Raw genomic sequence first — 6,000 nt, 5'->3', positions numbered from 1 at the left:
CCCTTAACGGCTTCCATCAATTCTTGCTCGTTTGCAAGATTTCTGGGCGTGAGTTTTTAGGGTTTTGAAGAGTGTTCATCCAAGTCATTTGATTTACACTTTTTCTTAGTTCTTCTTGTTTATCTACACTTAAGGTATGAGTTTTCAGTAAATTTATGCATGATTTCCATAAGTATTGTTGATTTCTTCTGAAATTTTAAGCATATTGTTTAAAAGTAGGTTGTTTATCATAATGTAGGATGTTTTAGCATAAATTTATGAATGCTTGCTTGACTTGGGTGGGATTTGAGCATGCTTTAGTCTTGGTGATGTGATTACACTAGATTTTTGCATGATTGAACATAGTGGTGATGTTGAATATTGTTGAAACCATGAATTTTTGAGAAGTTTTATGATTAAACATGTTTAATTGATATAGATGATAAAATGAGCGACTTTGGAAGTTTAAAAAGGCGATTTTACATCTAAATCTTGATTGAAATTCAACATTGCATACTATGTTCAAAGTTTGAGATTTTTTGAAGGTTTGGGGTATACTAATTATTATTTTCTTAGTCTTTTGATTGTAGCTATGTTTTTAGGAAGCAAGAAAGCAAAGACCTCCAGTCAAGGTTCATCTTCGGGAGCCGGTTCAGGCTCAGGGGTATGTCAAAGGCGTTGGGAACAATTAAGTAACGTAGAAGAGGGTGATGGGCAACTTTATAGACAAGATTGGGATTGGGAGGAGGCGAAAAATAGTAGGTCGGCTTCGGTATGGAAAGATAAAAAACAAAGGCTCTTTCCCGGTACCAAAACAAGAGACTAGAAGCTAAGATGTGGAAAATGAAGATGGTTACGGGTATTTCAAAACCCGTACCCGAGAGGGCAATATGTGAGAGTACGGTAGATGTCGAGGAGTTCCGAAAGATCGGCATAGTTCAAAAGTTCAAAAAGATTGGTTGGGAGCGAGTGATTGACTGGTGCGAGGATATCACCACCCGGGTATATTTGGGGGCTGTTTGTGAATGGCTATCTACTCTCCGTTTCGAACATTCTGATAGGCCGGCTCATAGGTGGCAGTTGATCGACAACATTGGCAAAAACCAAATGATCATGTCATTCGAGCATATTAATGCTATTGCGAGATTTGACTCGCTTGGGGTTGAAGCTTATGACTACTACGGGTATGATCAGTTTTTGGACAATAAAAGAAACGACGTTGATCCGTTGAGACTGTTAGAGGACACACTTCCAGGTTCCGGGGGTGCAGAAGATTCAAGAAACGACTTGTCTTTGGAGGGCAAAATACTTCAAGGCATTTCGTTAGAGAATGTTATGGTACGGTTTGGGGATCGCGGTAAAGTGAAGGCACCCGACTGTCGGGTTTTGCATGCGTTGTTGTATGGGACGCCCAAGCTATCATGGCGTCAAATTGTGATGATCAATACATGGGATACAAGGGAATCATTTAAACGGAAGATGATCGCTTATGCAAGGTTGATTAGTGCAATGATTCTGCAACAGAATGCATTGCCTCAGGAGTCAATGTGGGTGTCTGAGCCCATTGATCAGTTCAGCTTCGCCACCATGAGGCGACATTGGAAGATAACTGTGAAAGCTTTTGGTCATCTTCACACGGTTGAAGATGAACAAGGAGATAGTTACTGATTCAATGATAAAGAGGGTGATGAAGAGGGTGATGAAGAAGAAGGTGATGAGGAGATGCCTGATGTTGAGGAGGAAACGGATCCTTCCGATCCGCGGGGACCGAGGCGGAGGTACAGGAAGCAGCATAGGGATATCTTTGCCAATCTGGCAGATTTTGTGAACCAAAGGCAGATACCATCATACCGGTTGTGGACTCGTGGGCAGCAAACGGTTTACGATAATGTATCAGCAGGCATTGGTGAAGCAAGAGAGTACCATGCGAGCAGGAGAGAATGGGAAGAGACGCAAGGGGCGTACTCGCAAGAGCAATGGGGTTTTCAAGCATCCTTCCGTGAGAGGATGGAAAAACAGATGGAGGAGCAAAAACTGCAACAAGCGTTACAACAGTCACAAATGGAATGCTTGTTACAGTTGCAAGAGGAAGAAAGGGCCCACAAACGGGCATGGGAAGAAGAGGAGGCTAGGCGCCAAAACGCACAAAGGGAATTGGACCAACGCCGATGGGGAGCGTTGGCTTTCTCCAACCAAATGGCGCTTAATAACGCCAAGGTGCTCCATGATCAAGAGCGCCATCAAAGAGATTATCAAGTCGGTCTCCCTTTTGCCGAACATTCGGGGTGGACCGATTACCCCAACCTTCCTCGTCCGCAAGGCCCATCCGATCCTACCCCTCATTGGCCCGAGGCAGTCGGCTCTAGTTTCATTCCGATTCCGTACCAACCACCACCTCAAGGAGAGTCGAGCCCACTAGATAACTACAGGGATATGTTTGAGGTCCTCACTGGTTATCCATACCAGCCGAACCCGCTAGTGAACCCTAACGAACGATATCAGCGGTAGAGGCAAGGTATGTTTTTTGTTGTTGTTGTTGTATACTATTTTGTTTTCGTTATTTTCGTTTAGTTTTATTTAAATTTTTGCCTAGTTAAATGAACGTTGTGGGTGTGTTCCCTATATAACCCTCACGAGACCTCTCGTCCTCCCAAGCTATTGGGGGGGTTTAAAAGGGCTTGTTGCATAAGCTAAATGCAACCGTGATTCCTACGAAAGTGAGTTAGGTTTGTTGTTGTTGTAAATTATTTTCCACATAAATCAAAGTAAGATAAAGTATGACTTGGTAATAATTTCGTAAAAGTGGTAGAACTAGGTAACTAACAAATTTTGATGGTTGTGAGAAGCATGATTCGACACAAGGGTTAAGATTTGTAGGTACATTAGGTTCGTGGGACAACCACTTTCATGAAGAGAAGAGGAGCATACGAGGAATGAGCTCAGAAATCAGGTGCATACGTTTCTTTTTTACTTTTGATTTTTAGTTAGCAAATAAGTGGAATGTAAATTGTATACTATTTTTTCCGGGGTGAAATTTTGGGGGAATTAGCCGTGTCACATCCCTTGTGCGTTTAAATACTCTAGTTTTCATACATTGAGGACAATATGTACTTCAAGTGTGGGGATGGGGGAGTAGTAAAAATTTTCGTTTTTGACCCGTTCATTTAAACACTACACATTGAGGACAATGTTTACCTCAAGTGTGGGGATGGGGGAAAATATCAAAATATTTTTTCAAAATATCTTGTTTCAAAAGCGATCTTAAAAGCACAAGTAACTAAGTCAACGAGGGATGTCACAACCCATTTGGTCTTTTGTCATGGTCAAGTTCAAGTTAATAGCATGACGGGTATTTATCGGGTGGTTAGTTGGGAATAATCCGCCTAAGAAATTGGCAGTTTATGCATGTCACATACCATACCCTGTTAGATATGTGAGGTTTTGAGCCACTTTTATATCATAGATTACATACCTCTGTTTCTTTGTTTGAGTGGACCATTAGTCATATATTGTAGAACTTGCAACTCTTGATACGTTTGAGACTATAGACCGAATACAAGCACGAGAATGATTAAGGCATTAGGTAAACCTTTTCTCTTAAAACCATTTATCTATCCTTACCCAAATAAATCCCCTAGTCGCCCATTTTGAGCCTAAACCTTTCGTTTGACTACCTTATAGCCCATAACCATTAAACTTTTTCTTTTAAACCCGTGTGATGAAAATTCGATTATAGGAATCGTATTTGTATAGTTGCTTTTGATTGTTTATAAAAAAAACAAAAAACAAAAAAAAAATTCAAAAATGTTATGAAAAAGAGTTGAAAAAGCATTGAGAAAAACACAAAAAGAGGTATTAGTAGTTGTCGAATAAAAGGGTGAAAGATTATTGCCCGTAGTTGATGTTTATATTTAGTTTTGTTTAAGTTAGTGGTTTGTAATAAAAATCGAATTTTCATCGCCTTAGCCACTTTAAAAATATCCTATTTCCTACCCTTAACCTAGCCCCGTTACAGCCTTTACAAAGACCTTTTGACTTGCACTTAGTGTTCGTGATCAATGGTGGAGAATGATTGAGTTGCAAGCTTATGCAGATATTTGTTCTAATCGGTTTTGAGTGAATAGTCTTTGAAGTGCTAATACATTATAAATATTAGCCAATTTACAAGCCGAGTGGAGAGAACATTGTGAGGGACGTGCATGAATTGTTGGTTTCACGGACGGGTTAATCTTGGGTAACAATTTGTGTATATGAAATCATATTAACGTTAAATATATTGAAAATTGTAAAGAATTTGAACTTTAGCATGACATTGAACCTTAACCTTCGTCTCGGGAATGGGGAGTGTATTCATTGTTCGACCCACGTGAAAGTGAAAAACAGATTTCCTTGAGGGCAAGCAAAAGACAAGTGTGGGGATGTGATACGTGGTTGAAAACCGGTGCTCGTAATTGTTTAATTTGATGTTTTTACACATGTTTTAATTTCGAATAGCCCACTTTTAATTAGATACTTGTTTTGCAGGTCTAGCAGAGTTTAAGGAGCTTTTCGGGAGCTTTACGGGTCACCGGAGTGAAAACTGGACCACCGGAACGCAAAACGGGTCAACCAGGAGCGAGGAACGCGAAAAACAGAAGATATGGTTTCTAGGCACCGTCACCGACGCCCATATGGGCCGTCGCCGACGGTTGGTGTAAATAACCGTCGCCCAAATTGTCCGTAAGCAGCGAGTGAACACGTCAGCCAAAGTCAGAATACATGGACCGTCGCCGACGGGGCATCGACGGCCCTCCAATGTTGCTGCGCGGCTGTTGCTTGTTTTGGGTCAAATAAACGAATCAAAGAGGGTTGTGGGGAATCAATTCGGGAGTTACACTTCTTGGGAGTTTGAAATCAAGTTCTTGGAGCCTAATTCACCTACCATTCCATCGAGACTTCATCTCTACAACCCGAATCATCATCATCCATATCACAATCAATCTTGATTCCAAACCCTAGCCATCAATCCATTCATCCATCCATTCATCATCCATCACCAAACCTTCATTAACCACCAATCATCCATATTTCAAGCTTCAAGATGATCTTCATCAAGTTCCAAACATCCGGTGATCAAGCTTCTTCAACCATGAGTGGCTAATCATCTCGGTTTCACCCCGGCGTAGGTAGTTGTTAATTTAGGGTTTCGAATTGTTTATTGCTTCAACTTTGTGACAATTTGTGTTTGATTTTTGAAACCTTTGATAATAGTGCTACATTTATTGCGAATTCGTAAATTGTCGAACGATGTTAAAAGTTATGACTTTACGAAATGGTGATATGTAATTGTGCATTGTCGTGGTTATGATTTACTTGTGTTGATTACAAAGTGTATTCTTGTCCGTTCTTCGGTACGTTGATAGTTATTAGCACCTAAGTCACGGTACACTAAATCCGTTAATCATATGCATTTGAGTTGAATCTAAGACCTGTAGAAATCCTAGGTTAGCAATTACCGAAACCGGGTGTGATTCCTTTTTGTTATTATTGTTCTAGTAACCAATTTTCTCGTAATCATTAATCATTAGTTATTAATCAATTTAATCAATTCACTTAGTTTAAACTCATATCTCTCAATTAAACAAAAACATAAAGATATTCTAGCAAGCTTCATAAATTGTGACATTTATTTTAAACCAATCGAATCCACACACAAACCACATACTCTTCATGGTTCGACCCCTTGCTACCACTAACACATAGTTAAGGGTAATTTGGGCTTATAAATATTATCTTTGACCGGAGCGCGACACTCCGATTAGGGTATAAACTTCATGTAGGGTCATTGAAAGGCAAAATTTTCATATGTTGATACTTTGGATCCTTTACACACATACTATCTTCGTTTGTCAACTTTAGTCCCTCGTAATCAATTCGTTACATGTTTAAAATTCATGACATGTGTTGATACTATATTGGACATGATTTCGCTAGGTGTTACAACTTAGCATCATCTTGTCTATCATCATGCAACATGTATTA

Source organism: Helianthus annuus, chromosome 13 (assembly GCF_002127325.2).
Source record: "Helianthus annuus cultivar XRQ/B chromosome 13, HanXRQr2.0-SUNRISE, whole genome shotgun sequence".
Taxonomy (NCBI): Eukaryota; Viridiplantae; Streptophyta; class Magnoliopsida; order Asterales; family Asteraceae; genus Helianthus; species Helianthus annuus.
Note: the sequence above shows the minus strand (reverse complement) of the source record.